Source organism: Hyperolius riggenbachi, chromosome 6, assembly GCF_040937935.1.
Source record: "Hyperolius riggenbachi isolate aHypRig1 chromosome 6, aHypRig1.pri, whole genome shotgun sequence".
NCBI classification, from domain to species: domain Eukaryota; kingdom Metazoa; phylum Chordata; class Amphibia; order Anura; family Hyperoliidae; genus Hyperolius; species Hyperolius riggenbachi.
Window position 1 is genome coordinate 214,629,826 of NC_090651.1, and position 21,527 is coordinate 214,651,352.

Below are 21,527 nucleotides of genomic sequence, written 5' to 3' on the forward strand. Positions count from 1 at the left end.
CTCTGTAATGTGCTGCAGAAGATGTCAGTGCTATATAAATACATAATAATAATATGGTAGGACATTAGGCTATGACTATGGTAGGATTAGAGTGTGAGCCCCTCTGAGAGCAGTCAGTGACATGACTATGTACTCTGTAATGTTCTGCAGAAGATGTTACTGCTATATAAATACACAATAATAATATGGTAGGACATTAGACTATGACTATGGTGGGATTAGAGTGTGAGCTCCTCTGAGGACAGTCAGTGACATGACTATGTACTCTGTAATGTGCTGCAGAAGATGTCAGTGCTATATAAATACATAAAATTAATATGGTAGGACATTAGACTATGACTATGGTAGGATTAGAGTGTGAGCTCCTCTGAGGACAGTCAGTGACATGACTATGTACTCTGTAAAGTGCTGCAGAAGATGTCAGTGCTATATAAATACATAATAATAATATGGTAGGACATTAGACTATGACTATGGTGGGATTAGAGTGTGAGCTCCTCTGAGGACAGTCAGTGACATGACTATGTACTATAAGAAGTACTGCAGATAATATCAGCATTATTAAAGGGAACCCAAGCCTAAGCTCAGGTGTAAAGAGATATTTACCTAAAGAGAGGGAAGCCTCAGTATTCTATTGAGGCTTCCCTCTGTGCTCCCATGCCCCCCTCTAATCAGTGTGACCCCCCTCTACATAGGGGCTGCGCTCCTCCTGTTATGAGCATGGCCATGCATGCGCAGTAACACTACTGCACATGCGCGAGTGGCTGATGGAAGAGATGTGTGGCCCTGAGACAATGCCTCACCAATCTTCCAGGGGGCCACGCTCAGCAAGGGGGGGCATCAGAGCAATGAGGGAAGTCTTATGATCCTGAGGCTTCCCTCTCTTTAGGTAAAGATCTAATTTTGTACCTGTTTTGGGTACACTTTATATACGTTGGCAGAAGTTTACAGATAGAGAGAGCGGACAAAGCATGAAAGAGAGAATGGATAGAGAAAGCAACATAGAGAGGATTGGCAGATAAAGTGAGACAGAACAGTGGGCATAGAAATAGTGAGAGTGATGGACAGGAGAGCTAGCCCAGAGGGAGAGAAGAGAGAGGGTGGATAGTGCTATAGTACAACTTTTATGACAGCCATAGTTACAGTATATTACCAGTATTTGCCATAATCATTCCCCCAACACCCCACACATAGCACAGCCTGCACTGCACCCTCCCCCAGTGTTCTCTCCCCCCAAACATTGCCTTGTCTCCTGTGAGGAAGTTTCAAAGTGCAGCAATAAAACCCAGGCAGACAGAAGATCCGTACTGCAGAGCAGCCTGTCAGTGCACTCAGCCTCACACGTTCCTGATGCTGCTTGCTGTTCTACACAAACTGAGGAGGAAGAAAGTTTGCAGCATGATTACACGTGCACAGTGTGAATGCTGATTAAGATCAGATACTGTACACTCCGGTCTCACTCTCAATTACCTTTCAGCCCAGACCCTATTCTCCCTCCCCCTCTGCACAGGCATATATTTACCTCTCCGTGCAGGCAGTATTAGGTCTACTCCAGTCCTCTCTACTACCACGATGGCAAGGAAAGGGGCGGAGAGCCGAGAAGTCCTGCTGGAGGAGGAAGAACATAGAGTGTGCATGGAGAGGATCAGAATAGTCTACCCCGCCTGTGCCGAAGTACAGTCCGGACATCGCCCAGCCGCCGCTATGCATCTCTATCTTCTGCTGTCGATCCCCGCCATGTGACTCGCCGGTAATGTGCCAGCGAGTCACATGGCGGGGATCGACAGCAGGAGATAGAGATGCATAGCGGCGGCTGGCAGAGGAAGCTTCGGCGCTGGAAGTCTGGAGTGAGGTGAGTTCCCGCAGCCGCTCGGAGGGGAGGGGGCGCCAGGGCAGCCGCTAACAGCCTCACTTCTAAAATGAGCAGCCCGTCTGCTAAGCCTGGTCTCTGGATTACTGCTGCAGGCTCGCCTCAGGCCAGTGAAGGGGCGAATGCAACTGCGGACATACTGAGCAATTCCTGGTGACAGGTGCAATCAACCTGTCTCCGCCCGCCCCTCTAACTATGCTGAATTCTGGCGCCCTAGGAACGTGCCTTGGGGGCCTTTCCCCAAATCCGGCCCTGTGTACATTGCGTCTAACAGGAAGTAGTGTGATTACTACTTTCTGTTAGACACGGAGGAGCCCGGAGGCATTTGATCTTTGCCTGGCTACCTATACTGCATACATCTACACCTGGCAACCTATGTTAGATCACCTATGGATGGCTACCTATACTGCAGACATCTACACTTTACCTATGGCTGGCTACCTATACTGCAGACATCTACACCTGGCTACTTATACTAGAGCACCTATGGCTGGCTACCAATACTGCCTACATCTACTCCTGGCCACCTATACTAGAGCACCTATGGCTGGCTACCTATACTGCAGACATCTACACCTGGCCACCTATACTGGAGCATCTATGGCTGGCTACCTATACTGCAGACATCTACATCTGGCCACCTATACTAGAGTACCTATGGCTGGCTACCTATACTGCAGACATCTACACATGGCTTACCTATACTAGAACACCAATGGCTGGCTACCTATACTGCATACATCTACACCTGGCTACCTATACTGGATATACCTCGACTTATACTCGGCTCAATAATTTTTCCCTGTTTTTTAGGGTATAAGTGGGGGGGGGGGGCTTATACTCGAGTATATACGGTATTCAGTAGGAGACCTTAGGCAAGTCTCCCTAACACTGCTACTGCCTATAGAGCACGTCCTAATGGCTGCAGCTCTGATTCTTTGAGTCTGCCAGGAGAAAAGCGCGATATAAATGTTATTTGTCTTGTCTAGTGTTTGGCTAGCATTAGTTTGACAGTGCAACTTTCCATGACAAACTTTTATAAAGAAGAAAAACAAATAAAATGTAGCATGCAAACAGCTAATGTTCAGTGGAAACAAAACCATTTTTGGTCTTTATAGGACGGACATGTTCTTCCCCTAAGTTCCTTTGAAATATGCAAAAGACCCCTGTGGGCTGCAGGCGCACAGGTGGCCACTTTGCCGAATTATATTTTATGAACGATTCCTCGTATGAATGATCGGAAATGATCTTTTGGGGCCACTAATGGACAAAAATCAGTTGGTTGAGAGAGTTTTGTCCATGTGATATTACAATGAAAGTCTATGGGCCACATAGTAAAATGCATATCCTTGCATTTTAAAAATGCACAACTTGTTGCTTATTGCTATGTGAACTGAATGCGATTTGCATACAATGCCTTCCTATGGGGAAAAAAATGCAAGTGTGCTTCCAGTCTCAAATTGCTAGTCTTTTTATGTGAACATTACATGAATCTCTATCCCAGCAGCGTGGCAGTACAGTGAAATCTCCAAGCAGTTAATATATGGCTCTGTCACCAGCAAGAAAACCCTATCGCTGTATCAGAGCCATTTAATGCCATCTAAAACGTTTTAGCTTAAGATTATATTTAATAACAGGAGTAAATCTTTTCCAAATCATTTTAATTGAATGTAATTGCTGGCAGCAGAGCCAGCGGCTACTTGACAGCAATGAGGAAAATGTAGCTCAGTTACCATAATATTGTAAAGGCAGTAGACACAGTCTTCACCTCTCTCAATCCCTGAAACGTGGAGGCTGCCAGAACTGCTGTGCATGATGATACATATACAAAAAGGGGTCCATGCCACTTGCTCCCGGTCACAGCCTCCTTTGTCATTTCAGGAACTGCTTTGGACAATCCAAGTGTCAGCCTTATCTGGCATTCCAGCTGGCCTACAGGGGATGATGGAAATTCACTATTAAAAGGGATCATAGGTAATTACAAATATTAAAAATACATTTAGCAACTATCCGTTAAATATACTGTGAAATGGTTGACTACAAGATGTGGGGGAAATGCTTAATATTTTCTGCTAAGGACTTAGGACATTGACCAACTTCACTAGTTGCACTGCAGCAGATTGTCAGTTAACAGCTGCCATCGTCTGATCATAGGCCAGATTTAGCAAAACTAGCACAAGGGAGATTAAAAGAAAACTGGTGCAAAGATTTAGCAGTTGCTCAAAGTGACCAATATGAATTCCTCATTTGGGCATCATTCTGCTCCACTTTTACATCAGTTTTACTTTCATTTTTATTGCACATGTTGCTTTACGTGAACCAATCACCATTTTTAGCACCCAGAGCATCTCTATAGCACATTGAAAATGCATGCCAACAATGCGAATCTAATAAAAAAAACTTTTAATTGTACCTCTTATTTTTACATTTAAAGCCGACCCAAACCAAAATTTGTTTTAATTCAAAATATTTAGTTGCACCACTCTGACACATACAAAGATAAATAAACACTCCTTCAAGCCTATGAGCATTTCAGTGCATGCTTTTCACCCTTCTCTTTTCATAACTAGGGTTATACAGGGGGCAGCCATTAGCAATTCCTCCTTTGCCAAACACCACCTACTCCAGCAGTTTGCCGGATTCTGGGAGGGGTTCCACCAATAAATGTAAAATATTTTATATTTGTCATCATGCAGCTGAAAAAAGACTGCTATTTATTATTATAATTTAGAAAATAGATTTTATTTCTGAAATCTTGTATTTTTAATTTGGGTCCACTTTAAAGATTTAGCACAGGCCTTTATTACCATATTTCCTCCTACTTCCATGGTCTTGCTGATGGCAGAGGTTTCAGGCAGATAAGATCTACTAATTATTTTATTGTACACATTAGCATAGGGAAAACAAAAAGCTTTTGATCAGCAGTATATGTATATTGCACAATGTGCTTCAAAGAGTTTACAGAAGTCACAGATGCTATCTTCACACCTTCCCTGTGGATAAATAATTGACAGCTATAAGGGGTGGGAATATGGCAGCCCCTATAGGGATTATAAACCAGGCAAAAAAGTGGTGCTTGGTTCTCTTCAAACAATTCCAATATCACTTTTCCAATATCACTTTCCAAAGGACCTAACTGGGAGTATGTAGTAGTATGCTGCATAGTCAGTAGTGCGCAGGGTGAGTCATTGAATCACTGGGTGGCCTTAAATAGTATTCCCCCTCTGAGTCATCACAACTCGGCGGGAGAAGTACCATAATTTGGGTTCCGGCAATCACCGCAACCCCTAATTACCCTTATGCAAGGCGCAGACTATAGCATTTCAGCTACAGCCACGCCGTCATCTGGTGTTATACACTTCTGTGCGTCTGCCCAGATAACCTGCTTCAGCAGCTTACTCACTCTCAGTGCTTTGCAAAGATGGTCAAAGTGCTGCTACTTTAATGCAAATAAAGCAGGTAAGTGTTTGAAATGTTAAAAGCCACACAGGAAATGTCCATAGAAAAGAAGCCTAATGGTGGCCACACATGTTACAATTTTTTCCTTTTTTTTAAATATTTATTTTTTTGCTTGAATGAAGAATTAAACTCTTGTAACCAATGTACCACACACGTATGTTCGATTTTGACACAATCACAACAAAAATGATGGAATAAAAGATATACATTAGATGTAGTAATATATACATTTTAATTGATACTTGTGTATGGGGTGCTGTTTGCCATCACTGATGTGTATGGGGTGCTCTCTGCCATCACTGATTATTATCAATATTTATTGTGTTTATAAAGCAGCAACATATTATGCAGCACTGGACATTAAATGCATACTGTACAATGTTTCAAAGGATGGCAGATGTAACATGACAAGGTTAAACAACATAGGACAAAGTTATACAAGGCAAACAGGTTACAAGATAAATAATCATGCGATTTTGGGCTGGTTTGGTAGGCCCAGTCATACAAGTACGTTGCGGACATAGGAAAGGAACACAATGATGGGAACACACAATCGTGTAAATACACTAGGGAATGGAGGACCCTGCCAAAGGCTTACTATATAAAGGGGGAGATGGGTACTCTAGGTAGGGCTGTAGAGCAAGTATTCAGCAGAGAGAGTTACTTGAAGAGGTGGGTTTTGAGGGCTTGCTTGAATATATTGAAAGAGGGGGCGAGTCTGATGAGGGGTGGAAGAGAGTTCCATAGGGTGGGGGCAGCTCTTGAGAAATCCTGCAGGTGCGCAAGGGAGTGGGAAATACGCAGCCCAGTTAGGTGAAGGTTATTGGGGGACTGGAGGGGGCTGCCTGGTGTATACCTGTGAACAAGCTCCAAGATGTGGGTATGACAGGTTTTGTATACATATTTGTAGGACAGGCACAGAACCTTGAAACATATCCTGAATTGGATAGGGGGAAGTGCAGGAATTTACAGAGGGTGGATGTGGATGCTGAGCTGTGAGAGGAATAGATATCTGGCAGCTGTATTCATAACTAATTGAAGCAGGTCAATGCGATTCAAGGCCTAGGTCAGGCCAGATGGGAGATGATGTAGGCATGATCATGGAGGGGGGGGGGGGCACAGGAGACAGGGGGAGACACAGGAGGCAGGGGAACACACAGGAGGCAGGGGAACACACAGGAGAAAAGGGGACACACAAGAGACGCATGCACAGGAGACAGGGGACACAGAGGAGGCAGGGGGCAGGAAACGGGGAACACACGAGGCAGGGGGACACACAGGAGGTGGGGGGATAGAAGACAGGAGGACACACAGGAGGCAGGGGACATACAGGAGGCTACACAGGAGGCAGGGGTACACACAGGCAGAAGGACACATGCAGGAGGCAGGGGGACACACAGGTAGCAGGTGGACACAAAGGAGACGGGGATACACAGGAGGCAGGGGGACACACAGGAGTCAGGGGAGTCACACAGGAAGCAGGGGGACACACAGATGGCAAGGGGACACACAGGAAGCAGGAGGATAGGAGACAGGGGGACACACAGGAGGCAGGGGAACACACTCGACAGAGCACTAACTTACCAAAATTGTTGCACATATGTCTTTTTTCAACCCAAAGAACTATGTTATAGAATAACATCTATGTTGTGGTAGCAAGCAGCTGCAGCATCCAATGCTTCTTTTCTGCCAGGGCTCCAGTGCACTGCATTGTCTCCATGCTCCAGTCCTTGGCCTCCTTCCTGTTTATTCTTTGTGGGCTCTGCGGAATGTCTTCAGAAAAAGGTGGAGGTAGATGGATCGAAGCCCGAGTCCCGCAGCATGGTGATGATGTGATAAACATCATCAGGCAGGTCTATGTGAGTGCTGTGCATGTATACTTTCTCCAGCATGCAGAGAGACAGAGCGGTGTCCCATTATCTGCTTTAATGAAGCCCAATTGTCCTGCAAAGTTGGTCAACTCAAGATTTTGCCACCTGGGGACGGGACAGAGGGGTAAAAAAAGTGACAGTCCCGTGAAAATCGGGATGGCTGAGCCCTATGTGGATGAGCAGCTTCGAAGTGTGATGCTACAGCAGGCCCGGATTTTCATCACAGGAGCCTATAGGCACAGATATTCTGGCACCCTAGATTTCCCCCTCCATGAACCTGCAAACCCCCGCAAAACCACACTGCAAGTTTTCTAGCAGACCCATCTGTCTCTTCTCCCTTACTTCCCTTGCCCATCATAGGTAGCTACAGGTGTCCCTTAGTATTAGGAGGCCATAGGTACCCTCAATATTAAGTAGCTAGAGGTGCCCCAAAGAATTAGGTAGCCAGCGGTACCCTCAGTATTAAGTTGCCCCTAACTGAAGGGAGATCTCATCAGTGGAATGCCAAGAGCAGAGTGATTAGCCTCTCATTTACATTCTCATCAGGACTCTGCATAAGGAAGGAGGGAGGGAGGCGCTCTGGGAAAGGAGTGAGCCTCCTTTCCATCATCAGACGCCTGTAGGCATGTGCCTACAGTGCCTTATGGTAAATCCTGCCCTGTGCTTCAGTATCAAATGCCGAGGAGAGGTCAAGGAGTAGCAGGATGGAGTAACTGCCTTTGGCTCTGGCAAGGGTAAGGTCATTGACATCCAATATGTAGAAAAAGAAGTGAAACCTCCGGGCACCTTCCGTCCAATTTCTTTATTGCTGTGCTTAGGTACAGGTGATACATCTGCGATACATCCGGATTACGGATCCTCAAGTGATGGTGTGATGGAGGTGGGGGGAGGGGGTGCTGGGCACCAGATGGGGCTTGCGACGGCCGTTTCGCATCTCTGTGGATGCTTGGTCACGCTGTGCTCCAATAGCCAAAGCGAGTTGCGGTCTTCCGGTATATCGCGGGGATATGGTAAGGTCATTGACCACCTTGGCGAGGGCTGTTTCTGTTGAGTGCACAGGTCAGAATCCAGATTGTAGGGGATCAAGTAGGCAATTGGTGTGGAGGTAATGCGTCAGTGGACAAGATGTTTGAGGAATTAAGAGGCAAAGGGGAGGAGGAAACTGATCGGTAGTTGGAGGTTGAGGATAGGTCAAGTGAGGGTTTTTTCAGCAGGGAAGTATGGTGGCCTGTTTGAAGGCTTTGGGGAAGGTGTCTGTGTCTTAGTATAGCTGGCTACCTATACTAAGTACATGTGAGTCAGCACATGACTGTAACTATATTAGCACCCTGAGAACACTGTAAGTTAATCCTTAGCGGTATGCAGGGATCAGCGCCAGATCTGTCTATCTGTGCCTGATTCAAGCATACGGGTTGTAAATACAAGATGCTATAGAACACAAGGTAACGTTTTCGGAGGGGTAAGTACGATTGTGTATGTTCAGCAACAGGTCATATCCGCTAAACGATTTTTAAATGTTTTAATAAAAATGCATTACACACATTTACATACACCAATTAACATATAAACACAAAGCTTAAAATAAAAGGGAATAATTGTGAAAGGTTTACTTAGCCGAAATGCAGTCTGTGTGGGAATATTTCCTCAAATAAAGTCCAGTTCAAATGCAGGCATTAATATCAGAGTCCTTGAAACAAAACATGTTCATGTAGTCCATGTGCTCTCTGGTCTCCTGGAGAGCACGTCTTAGATGATGGAATTTTGGAGACTAAAAATGGTCGCCAATGGACCAGACTTTTATCAAATCTGACTTAGTAGGTGGCCCTTTAGTCAAAGAGGGGAGTTTTTAACGCCTGCAGAGCAGGAGAGGCAGGATTTTTTCCCAGTCCAGAATTACACAATTTACCAATAACCTACACCATTTCTGTCCGGAGTGGCGCACAGCGAATCCGAGGGCAGATTCGTAACCTGCGGCCGATGTGTGATCCGATGACACCAAATACCATTAGATTAGCATGTGTGGTCTGCCAGTACTAAGTAGTTGAGTCCCCCTGGCAGCTAGCAGGCTAGAATTTGGATGAGTTACTAGGCTGATTTTTAGGAACCATCGCGCTAAAAGCGCTTGTGCAATGAGTCCCTATGAGAGTGTTCACATCTGAGCGGTTCAATTCCGATCCGCTCACCAAAGCGCTGTCTGTACCATTTTTGGGGCGATTTGCCTCAATGGAAGGTATAGGGAAATCATAAAGTGCTTGAAAAAACGCTTTGTATAGCGTTTTACCGAGCGCTTTTATGAATAAATACATTGTATTTATCCATTTCCGGGTGAAAAAGTTCGCTTCCTGACTGACGTCAGGAATTGAAAAAACAGAATCGCTTTGCAAAAGCGCTTAGAAAAGCTCTTTATAAAAAATTGCAGCACACAGGTAAACGCCGGAAGACGCAAAAAAAAAGCACAAAAAAATCGAATGGCGTTTTTTACATGTAATCACTGTCATAGGAAATCATTACACAAGTGCCTTTAGAGCGATTTGCAAAATCGCCAGCACTTGAAAAAATAAGAAATGCAGATAGTGTGAACAGGCCCTTACACTGGTTTTAAGTACAAATCCAAAACCTTGCTACCTAGTTAGTCCTGCAAGCGTGGCATCTTCAGAAAGGAATAATTGGGAATTGTGAGCATAATCTTGTTACCATAGGCTGCAATCTCTTTTAGAAGCACACAACAAATTCCTGCACAATCTGACTGCATTAGATTACATACAGCATGGATGGAGGTACACTGAGAGGACCTTCTATAATTTACTCAGCTTTGATGCTTCCTGGGTTGCACAAGCAGTCTGCTCTCTGGCTTTACTTGTTGCTCAGAATAGCTCTTTATCTTCAGGTAATCAAGATTATAATGAAAAATGAGCAGCACTGGAATCATCATGTGTTTTTGCTAAAGTGACTTTTTCTGTTATCTGTCAATGGCTTGAAGGCATAATGACCTCAAATCCATCGAGGTTGCTGGAAGGTTATAATGATTTCCTGCAGCTTGAAGGTAATTTCCCATCAGATGTTCCAAGAGGAGAGGAAAGTTCTGCTAAGTGTTCCAAAGTACGCCAAAGAAACTTAAGAATGTCATTTGTTCTAAGCTGCAGATATATTGAGGTAAAAGTGAAATTTTCACTTAACAGTGATAGCATATTTGATTCAGAGCCAGTCCAACCAAACAACTGTGATATTTGCAGAATCAATTAGTGGGCTATAATGCTATGGCCTACTCTTCTGCCAGCCAGTGACCAGAGATGAGCAAGGACATGGAATGACATTTAAGCCTTTGGCAGGGTCCTCCCCTCCCTAGTGTATTCTATATGATCGTGTGCACCCATCATTGTGCTCCTTTTACTGAACCTACCTAACCAGCCCCAAATCACATGATCATGTTTTTTGTACTCTGCCTTGTATAACTTTGTCCCACCTTGTTATGTTACACCTGCCATCCTCTGTACCATTGTATGTATCTATTGTCCAGCGCTGCATCATATGTTGATGCTTTATAAATACAATAAATTATAATAATAACTTGTGGGAAGAAGCTTGAATGAAGAAATTACTGACTGCTGTGTAGAATAAACTTTACAGCATTTGCAGGATACTAGAACTTAGTACAGGTAGGGTCTGTCTATTACTGCTGATTGGTTTGTGGTGGTGGTTGTTGTGGTGTAGAGGGGGTGAAGGAGGGTTATTCTACTATATACTGTATGCAATTTTAGCATAATGCACCAGGTACTGAGCAGCAGTTTTGTGCTCTCGGGGTTACCTACACCTTAAAGGAAACATGAGGTGAAAATAATTAAAGCAGATTTACTTACCTGGGGTTTTCACTAGCCCCTAAAAGCCTATGTGTCCCTCACTGCAGATCCGCTCTCAGCTGCTCTCCCCTTTATGGCGCAGTACCATCCATAGCGTTCTGTGCAGATGCATGAAGAGTAGCTGACACACAGGCTTATAGGGGCTGGAGGAAGCCCCAGCCCCCAGGTAAGAAAATCTGCTATCATTATTTTCACATCATGTATCCTTTAAGTATATTAGACCCATATTTGAGAACCAAGGCTGCCTGGTCAGTATAGTATGACCATGTCATAAACTGACAGGTGTTTAGTTTGTCACCTTGACAACAGCCGCCTCCTTTCCTCCTTCCCCTGTTTTCCCATGTTTCCTCTACACCCTGGCGCTGCTCTCCAACTACATACAGGGCGCATCACTCGGAAGAGGCGGGGCTAGTCCCTGTCATAGGCTGGATGCTGCTGCCCCTAAAAAATAGTGGAACGCAGCATGAGCAAGCGCCCATAGGACGCAAAACGGCCGTCGCCAGCTCCAGATTTGTCCCCACCTCCACTCCCATGAAGACTAGCATAGCCTATGCAGCAGGTGGTTTGCTCATGGCATTTGATGCTACATATTTTGTATGGCGGCTGATGGAAATAAATGCCGATTTTGCACGGATGGAAAGTGCATGTGATCTTTTTTTATTCCTGATGGCCTACACAAGGGATTCTTTCTTCCTCTGCTAAACAATGGAGAACACATCCGGAGGTCTATACAGAGAAGCAGCCTGACACTGTGGTGAGAGTATCGTTGATTACTTATACTTTTTCGCAATCTGTTATGCCAGGGAGTGCCACCTTACCTGTTTTCTTAATTGTACATACATGTTATAAACTACTACAACTGTTCACTGCTGTGGGCAATGGGGCTTATTCTATTACATTTATGAAATATTAGAACAGGCAGGCAGTGTTACTATTGTTTCAAACAAAAGAGAAGAAGTGAAAGCACACAACTTAGTGTAGCTACTGTTAAAATAAAGTATTCATCTCACACGGCAGGAACCCACCTCTTCGGTTCAGCGATGCGGCTCTCTCTGTTGAGGCTGGGCCAGCTCCTGCGACTTCTAGGTCTGCACAGGCTGTTCCCTTGCTTCTCATGGTGGGGCCGTGCGTGCACAGTCTGTTCTGTGCAGAGGATGGGCGCATATGATCATGTGCCTGTCCTACACTCTCAGCCGCCGGCGAGAGTAATGCTGGCAGCTGCAGGTCTGTGAGGCTACTGTGATTGGTTGATTGGAGTGTGTGGCTGGCCACTGAGTGAAGCATGCTGGTTATAAAAGGTGTGCTGTGTCATTTGTCAACTGCCGTGATAGCATTAAGTTGCCTTAGGGTTTCTGCTGGGAGCTGACATTTTTACCTGTTCTGACCTGTGGATTGATTACCTAGATCTGGCCTCTGCTTGTACCTTGACTGGCCTTGTTCACTGCCTGGATAGACCTTCTGCCAGATATTATAGCAATGGTGATTGCCGCCTGGATCAACCCCTGACTGTTTTCGACTACGTTTCTGTTTGCTCCCTGGTTTGGTTTGATATTACAGTGTATGATCCCTGGCTAGTTAGACTACTCTTGTATTCCTTGTGGGTTCTGTTGGTTTCTCTGTCTTCATTTGTCAGTCCCTATACCTTGCACATTAAAGAGAACCTGAACTGAAAATAAAAAAGTAAAAAATAAACCATACACAGGTCATACTTACCTCCTGTGTAGTCTACTACTCAATTTCTTTCTCCTCTCCTGCGTCCCATTTGTCCACTTGATCAATGGAATTCTCTGTCCTCCATTTTAAAAATGACCATTACTCCATAACAGCTTCCTGGTCAGCACGCTGTTAAACTGTAATATCACCCACTTGAGCCATAGGGAAATGTGGACATTACCTTGCACAGTCAGTTGTAACTCACAGCAGCTGGTATATTTCAGTTCTGACAAAATATTGTCAGAACTGGAAGGGATCACTGTAAGAAGAAAATGGGGAAATTCTGAGAGGAACTGAAGGTGAGGTAAGTAATATTCATTTGCAGCTACGTCATGTGTTTATTTTAAATAAATTTTACTCACTTCAGGTTCCCTTTAAGATCTGGGTGTAACCGAAGTGAGGTAAATGCTACTTGTCTCTTGTTCGAGCAGGGACGAGTCACATAGGGTGAGGATTGTGAGGTTAGATTGGAGCATAGAGACTGACAAAAGGTTGGTATTCTAGCAGGCCTTACACCATCCATTTCTAAATGTAGTGTCTCATTTCTTTTGCATCTGACTTGAAGCAACAAGCTACTGCACATGATTTAGTGTGTATATAATGTAATCACTTTGTTTATTATGTAAAGGGGACGTGCCATTTTGTGCCCGATTTACAAATGAGCAGTACTATTGATAAAAAAATAAATGTCACAATGCTTCATCATCATCCTATTTGGAGCACATACCTGTATATAGTAACACTAAGGAACATAATGCTTTTGTCATGGAGACTTAAATGAAGGGCCACTGACTGTAGGCAGGCCCGGATTTACCTCACATGAGCCTATAGGCACAGATGTCCTGGCACCTTAGACTTCACTCTCCATGAACCTACATTTCCTCTTACATGGATTCCCTTAGACACTGAAATATTCGACAATGAACAGTCAGCAAAAGTGTTTCAGCATTCCATGTTGGGGCTGTTGATGGAGAATTCAAAACAACTAGAGCAAAAGAACAACAACATTACATGCACTTATGCCCAACCATTACGTTCCTCTCAGCAAGAAAAAAGGAGAAGAAATACCCACGTCGGGGAAAGGCTAGGTATCCACAGTCAGATTTGAGTTAAGTGGAACCAAACAGCCTTGTTTAACCACCCTGGCATTCTATTAAGATCGCCAGGGCGGCTGCGGGAGGGTTTTTTTTAAATAAAAAAAAAACTATTTCATGCAGGCAACTGAAAGTTGGCTGCATGAAAGCCCACTAGATGGCGCTCCGGAGGCGTTCTTCCGATCGCCTCCGGCAGCCAGAAGTAACACGGAAGGCCGCAATGAGCAGCCTTCCGTGTTTGGCTTCTCCTGTCGCCATGGCGACGAGCGGAGTGACGTCATGGACGTCAGCCGACGTCCTGACATCAGCCGCCTCCGATCCAGCCCTTAGCGCTGGCCGGAACTATTTGTTCCGGCTGCGCAGGGCTCAGGCGGCTGGGGGGGCCCTCTTTCGCCGCTGCTCGCGGCGGATCGCCGCAGAGCGGCGGTGATCGGGCAGCACACGCGGCTGGCAAAGTGCCGGCTGCGTGTGCTGCTCTTTATTTGAGCAAAATCGGCCCAGCAGGGCCTGAGCGGCAGCCATCGGCGGTGATGGACGAGCTGAGCTCGTCCATACCGCTAAGATGGTTAATAAAGGGTAACATACAACAGAAGTTGCACATCTTGGCAATGGAATACTGTAATCTGCCCCTACAGCCCGGAAAAGAAAAAAATAAGCACTAACCTTCACCAGGGACGGATCTAGGGGGGGGGGGGGGGGGGCAAGCGGGTCTCTTGCCCCAGGCGCAGTTTGTTGAATTCTTAAAAAGGCGGCAAAATGATGATGGGGAATGGCAGTTTAGGCGCCAAAACCTGACCTTGCCCCGGGCGCAACTTGGGGCAACTTGGTCTACATCCGTCCCTGACCTTCACACCAAAAGTTAAACTGTCCATGGTTTATTTCTTTAAGTGTGATTGACTGCCAAATTGAAATTTTGTTCTAAATCTTTAAACACAGTAAAAAAAAAAAAAATATGAAATACTCTAAGACTGGTCTAATGTCATTTGAATGCATATTTATCCCTCACTGAACTAGCTGATGTATATTGTTGCTGGCTGCAAAAAAAAAAATAACCGATAGACTAGTAATTAAGTAATTAATGAGCAAATAAAGGACAAAAAAGTCCTCTGCTTCCCCACTGGATACAGCAGAAACTTTCCTGTTTTGTTTACACAGCTTAGCAAACTTCCAACACAGTGGCAAATCTTATCAATAAGCCACAGCTAAATAAAGTGAAAAGCTTGAGGCAGGGAGCGCACTTATTTGAATAGCGTTCATTATCCAGGGGAGCCGGAAACGCATGCAGAATCACACAAAATGAAAGTCTATGGGCCGCACTGCAAAATGCATGTGTTACATGTGTATTTTTTACAAAATAAATATAAGACTGTATTTTTCTACATTAAGAAGGGGAGAATATAAAAAAACCCACAAAAGACAAACCCATGAAAAACTCAAATGCAATTACAAACACATATAAAAACGCAGAACAAATTTGCAAAACGCAGGAAAAAACACAAACAGGCAGCAGAAAAATGATGGTTTTCTGCACAGCTAAGTGTGCTCCCAGCAGTGTTAACCCTTCTGGTATTTTGGAAACCAGTAAATGTGATTCTAATCTCTATATATAATTTGCAAGTGTCCCTGCGTCCTGCTTTGTCCGTGTGTCAGGCCCAGTGCACAACAAAATCGTTAGCAGATCCACAAAACGCTAGCGGTTTTTAGAGCTGATTTCAGAGCGATTCTAGGCATGTTTAGAGATGTTTTCTAAACATACCTAGCGGTTTTGGGTGCGTTTTTAGGTAGCAGATTACACATATTGTTAAAGTAAAAGCTGTTACTGAACAGCTTCTGTAACAAAAACGCCTGGAAAACCGCTCTGATCTAGCGTTTTTCAGAGCGGTTGACGTTTTTCCTATACTTTACATTGAGGACGAAACGCTTCAGAAAACCTCAGACGTGCAGCAGGAGGCACGTTTGCAGTTTGGAAAAAACCTCAAACCACTGGTGTGCACCATCCCATTGAAATACATTAGCCAAGCGTTTTTACAGGCGGATGCAGCCGGCTGATCGCACTTAAAACCGCTCAGTGTGCACTGGGCCTCAGTGCTTTTTTGCACTGCGCATGTGCAGGGACGCTGAAACACTGAATGCTTGCAGGGGAGGACGGGGCCAGAAGCAGTGGGGTGTGTGCGCGCGGTGGGCGTGTGCATGCTCGCGGAAGGCGCGCATGCGCAGTGACAGACCTAGCCCGGTTTTTAACGGGCTAAGGTCACTAGTACATATTAGGTACAGTGACCAGATTTTTGAAGGCTCAACCTGGGACAGGGCGGTGGGGGGGAAGGAGGGGGGGAGGGATGGGGGGCTGCCGCGCCAACAAATGGGGCGGCAGCGCCTAGCCAAAAAATGAGCGTGGCCATGACATTCTATGGGCGGAGCTAACGTAATGATGTAACAGCGAGGTATAAGAAAGCAGTGTTTACGCCATAATGTGGTCAAACGAGGATTCGCATCATGGGTGTGCAGAAACTGTGTGATGCTATTTTATAGTATACCGTAACCCCAAAGCAGCAAACATAGCCAACTATGACCATTAAATAATAAATGCAGCAACAGTTACCTCAGACACCACAAAATAAACGCAATGGGCAACATGTCAGCACAAAATAAACGTATTGCGGGCAACATGTCAGCACAAAATAAACGCAATGGGGGCAAACATGTCAGCACAAAATAAACGCAATGGGGGCAAACATGTCAGCACAAAATAAACGCAATGGGGGAAACCATGTCAGTACAAAATAAATGCATTGTGGGCAACATTTAATTCAGCACAAAATAAACGCATTGCGGCCAACATAAACGCATTGCGGGCAACATATCAGCACAAAATAAACGCAATGGGGCAAACATGTCAGCACAAAATAAACGCATTGCGGGCAACATTTCAGCACAAAATAAACGCAATAGGGGCATACATGTCAGTACAAAATAAACGCATTGCGGGCAACCATGTCAGCACAAAATAAATGCAAGGCGGGCAAACATGTCAGCACAAAAACGCAATGAGGGCAAACATGTCAGCACAAAAACGCAATGGGGGCAAACATGTCAGCACAAATTAAACGCAAGGGGGGCAAACATGTCAGCACAAAAACGCAATGGGGGCAAACATGTCAGCACAAAAACGCAATGGGGCAAACATGTCAGCACAAAAACGCAATGGGGCAAACATGTCAGCACAAAAACGCAATGGGGGCACATTTCACCTGGAAAAAAAAAAGCATGTACTCACCTGATAGAAGTCCCCTCACTCAGCCAGCCTCTGGTGTGTGTGCAGCTCCTCCGGACGATCCTCCTTCAATCTCCCGCTCTCCCCTCACAGGCAGAGCAGGGTTACGGCAAGATGGCGTGCGGAGGCGGAGCCCTGTACTGTAGACACAAATAGTCTCCAGTACAGGGCTCCGCCTCCGGACGCCATCTTCCCGTAGCCCTGCTGTGCCTGTGCCTGCCGGAGCACAACGCAGGCTGCTGGAGCGAGGCTGCGGGGAATGAACTAGCACAGCGTCTCTGAGACGCTGCGGCTAGTTCATGTACGGTGACCAGAGTCCCGAGGCCGGGACGTCCCGGTGCTGAAAGCGGGACGTTTCCCGGGACCTCATGCAGCCTGGGACAGCGCCCCCCGAAGGTGGGACGCGTCCCGGGTAAAGCGGGTCGTATGGTCACCGTATATTAGGAAAATTAAACTGTACACTGATCCTGCTAAATGCCTGACTTTTTAATGCCCATATGTACCCAGCCCCATGCTAAAGGTTTTACAGCTCATTCAAACAACTATAATGCTGGCTGTCTCATAACACACAAGACACAGATGCATCACCAGCAGAGATACAGTAACAGCAAATAAACAATAAGGGGCAGCCAGCATTATCTTCTGCTGTATATAAATAGTTTATTATGGATGATGGATTGATAATGTTATTCCTCACTGACAGGTGCTCTCCACTCCATACATCACGCTGTACATTAGCAGATAATGTAATAAGCTGATGATATCATTAATGTCACAGTGAGGAGATACACTGCTGACATTGCTGGTATTTTTATGCCGATAAATTTATCATTAAATCCACAACACAAATTTGGGTTTTTGCCATTAAATGCAGATAGCTCCAGAAACATGCTTATTAGCTGCAGCACTTACTTTAGCCACATACTATATAGCCAATTATTTACAAGCAACATGAGTTTTAGGGGCCTATTTGTCAAAAGCCAGTTATCATATGAACTGCTAGTTTGCATGGTAACCAACCTATTTTCTATTTATGGTTTTGTGTTATAAAAATGCACAGATAAAAAATAGCATATTCCCCTGATCTTGTATCCACATTCAGTGACAGGGCTTGATTTTATTTGTGTTTAGGCTCTTTGATTTGCAAGTGTCAAAAGAATCACTCTTGAAGTGTTCTATGCACCCTGCTTATTTACCTTTGCTCAGGGCTCTAGTCCTAGGAAAAGAGGTGAGTGGACCCCACGCTCCAAAAAATGGGTGTGGTCAAGCATAATGTGAGCGTGGTCATGGGTGGGGCCAAATATACATGACCTTAGCAGTGATGTAAAAGGTCTGCTGGGGAAGTCTGAGCTCTAGTCTATCCCACAAAAATAAATGTAATCTGATAGCATTTCACAAAAAAGACACGTAATCTGGTAGAAATTCCTCCAAAATACAGATAATATGGCAGTGGTTCCCCCAAAATAGACAATGTGGCAGCAGCAGTTCCCCCAACATACACTTAATCTGGAAGCAGTTCCCCAAAATACGCGAAACCTGGCAGCGGATCACCCAAAATACATGCAACACCCAAAGGACATGTAATCTGGCAGCAGTGGTCCCCCAAACATACACAATCTGGCAGCAGTTCCCCAAAATATGCGTAATCTGGCAGCAGCCATTCCCCTAACATACACATAATCTGGCAGCGGTTCCCCAAAATACACTTAATCTGTTAACAGCGGTTGCCCAAAAATGCAGATAATCTGACAGCAGTTCCCCCAAAATAGGTACCCCCAGCATAGGTAGCCAGGTCTATAGGTGTCCCCAGTGTAAGAGGCCATGAGTACAGTTGTCCCCAGAATAGGTAGCCAGGTGTATAATGTCCCCAGAATAGTTTGCCAGGTGTATAGATGTTCCTAGAAAAGGTGGCCAGGTGTATATGTGCCATAAGTAGCCAGATGTATAGTAGTCCCCAGTATATGTAGCCAGGTGTATAGATGTCCCCAGTATATGTAGGCAGGGGTATATGTCCCCAGTATATGTAGGCAGGGCTATATGTCCCCAGTATATATAGCCAGGGGTATATGTGCCCAGTATATGTAGGCAGGGGTATATGTCCCCAGTATATATAGCCAGGAGTATATGTACCTAGTATATGTACGCAGGGGTATATGTCCCCAGTATATGTAGGCAGGGGTATATGTCCCCAGTATATATAGCCAGGGGTATATGTCCCCAGTATATGTAGGCAGGGGTATATGTCCCCAGTATATATAGGCAGGGGTATATGTCCCCAGAATAGGTAGCCAGGTGTCCCCCCAGCAGGAGGGAAGCAGCGATGAGAAGGAGAGCTGTGGGATCAGCAGTGGGGAAGGGGGGAAGATTCCCCCCTCCTTCCCTTACCTTGGGGCTCCCCCTCCCTCGCTCTCCCCTCCAGAACTAAGTGTTGTGTGGCGGCTGGCAGCGGGTGGAACTTACCTCCGTCTCGTTGCAGGCGCGGGATGGTCTAATTGATTTGCCGCTAGTCTGGTCCAGACCAGAGCAGCGGCACCACAACTTCCGCCACTTGGAGCGAGACAGAGGTAAGTTCCGCCCGCTGCCAGACGCCACACAAGACTTAGTTCTGGAGGGGAGAGTGAGAGAGGAGGAGCCCCAAGGTGAGGGAAGGAGGGGGAGACGGTTCCCCCTTTCCCGCTGTCCCCACAGCTCTCCTTCTCATCGCTGTTCCCCTCCACACATGCCAGGGTGGGCAACGTCCACCCTCTGAAAAAAGCAGGTGGACATCGTCCACCCGCGTCCACGCCCCATTCGACCCCTGCCTTTGCTGGCAAGTAAGCAGGGTGTTTTTAGGTTAAAAGAAAAGAGCAAGTTTCCTCCTTTGCTCCTCCTTCTGGATCCATCTTCATCTGAGAGCCGCAGGCAATCCTGAGAGAGCTGTCAAGCCCAGAGAGTCCCACCCAGGGGCATTGCTAGGATCCTAAGAGATCGAGTCTGGGGCACTTTTGGGCACTCCAGTCGAAAAATGGGTGTGGCCATGCACCAGAATGTGGGTGTAGTCATGGGTGGGGTCACATTTACATGAAATTAACAGCGGTCTAAGTAGGCCTGCCCAGAAAAATGTTGGAGGAAACCCTCCTCTCAATTAATACAGAAAAAAATAAAATGCAGCATATCACAGACATAGGCCATGTCACAAATACAGTGGTGTGAAAAACTATTTGCCCCCTTCCTGATTTCTTATTTTTTTGCATGTTTGTCACACTTAAATGTTTCTGCTCATCAAAAACCATTAACTAATAGTCAAAGAAAACATAATTGAACACAAAATGCAGTTTTAAATGATGGTTTTTATTATTTAGTGAGGAAAAAAACCTCCAAATCTACATGGCCCTGTGTGAAAAAGTGATTGCCCCCCTTGTTAAAAAATAACTCAACTGTGGTTTATCACACCTGAGTTCAATTTCCGTAGTCACCCCCAGGCCTGATTACTGCCACACCTGTTTCAATCAAGAAATCACTTAAATAGGAGCTATCTGACACAGAGAAGTAGACCAAAAGCACCTCAAAAGCTAGACATCATGCCAAGATCCAAAGAAATTCAGGAACAAATGAGAACAAAAAGTACTGTAATTGAGATCTATCAGTCTGGTAAAGGTTATAAAGCCATTTCTAAAGCTTTGGGACTCCAGCGAACCACAGTGAGAGCCATTATTCACAAATGGCAAAAACATGGAACAGTGATGAACCTTCCCAGGAGTGGCCGGCCGACCAATATTACCCGAAGAGCGCAGAGAAAACTCATCCGAGAGGCCACAAAAGACCCCAGGACAACATCTAAAGAACTGCAGGCCTCACTTGCCTCAATTAAGGTCAGTGTTCACGACTCCACCATAAGAAAGACGGCCTGCACGGCAGATATCCAAGGCGCAAACCACTTTTAAGCAAAAAGAACATTAAGGCTCGTCTCAATTTTGCTAATAAAACATCTCAATGATTGCCAAGACTTTTGGGAAAATACCTTATGGACAGACGAGACAAAAGTTGAACTTTTTGGAAGGTGCGTGTCCCGTTACATCTGGCGTAGAAGTAACAGCATTTCAGCAAAAAAACATCATACCAACAGTAAAATATGGTGGTGGTAGTGTGATGGTCTGTGTGAGGATCCGCGCGGCTGCCTGCGCAGGCAGGCAGCCTTTTGACCACTGTTCAGGTCTGCATTCTGCAGGTCTCTGGAAGAGAGACCTTTTGTCAGTTGTGCAGCTTGCTGCTGAGGAATTTGCATACGTTTGTCATGCAGATTGCCTAGCCACATCCTTTGTGGGCTTGCTCTATAAAGAGCTATGTTTCCCACAGTAAGTTGCTGGTCATAAGAGTTAGTTCCTGTGTAACACTCGTCTGGAGTGTCAGCCT

At 45.4% G+C, this 21,527-nt stretch overlaps 1 long non-coding RNA gene across 2 annotated transcripts in view; it reads right to left on the reverse strand.

The window, feature by feature from the left end:
* Nucleotides 1-3,599: 3,599 nt before the first annotated feature.
* The window catches only part of LOC137522643 (uncharacterized), a 261,446-nt gene continuing 243,518 nt past the window's right edge, over nucleotides 3,600-21,527 (reverse strand). For both annotated transcript variants that reach the window (XR_011022373.1, XR_011022372.1), the window contains one exon: nucleotides 3,600-3,802. This is a non-coding gene — a long non-coding RNA (uncharacterized lncRNA). The remainder of the gene's footprint in view (nucleotides 3,803-21,527) is intronic.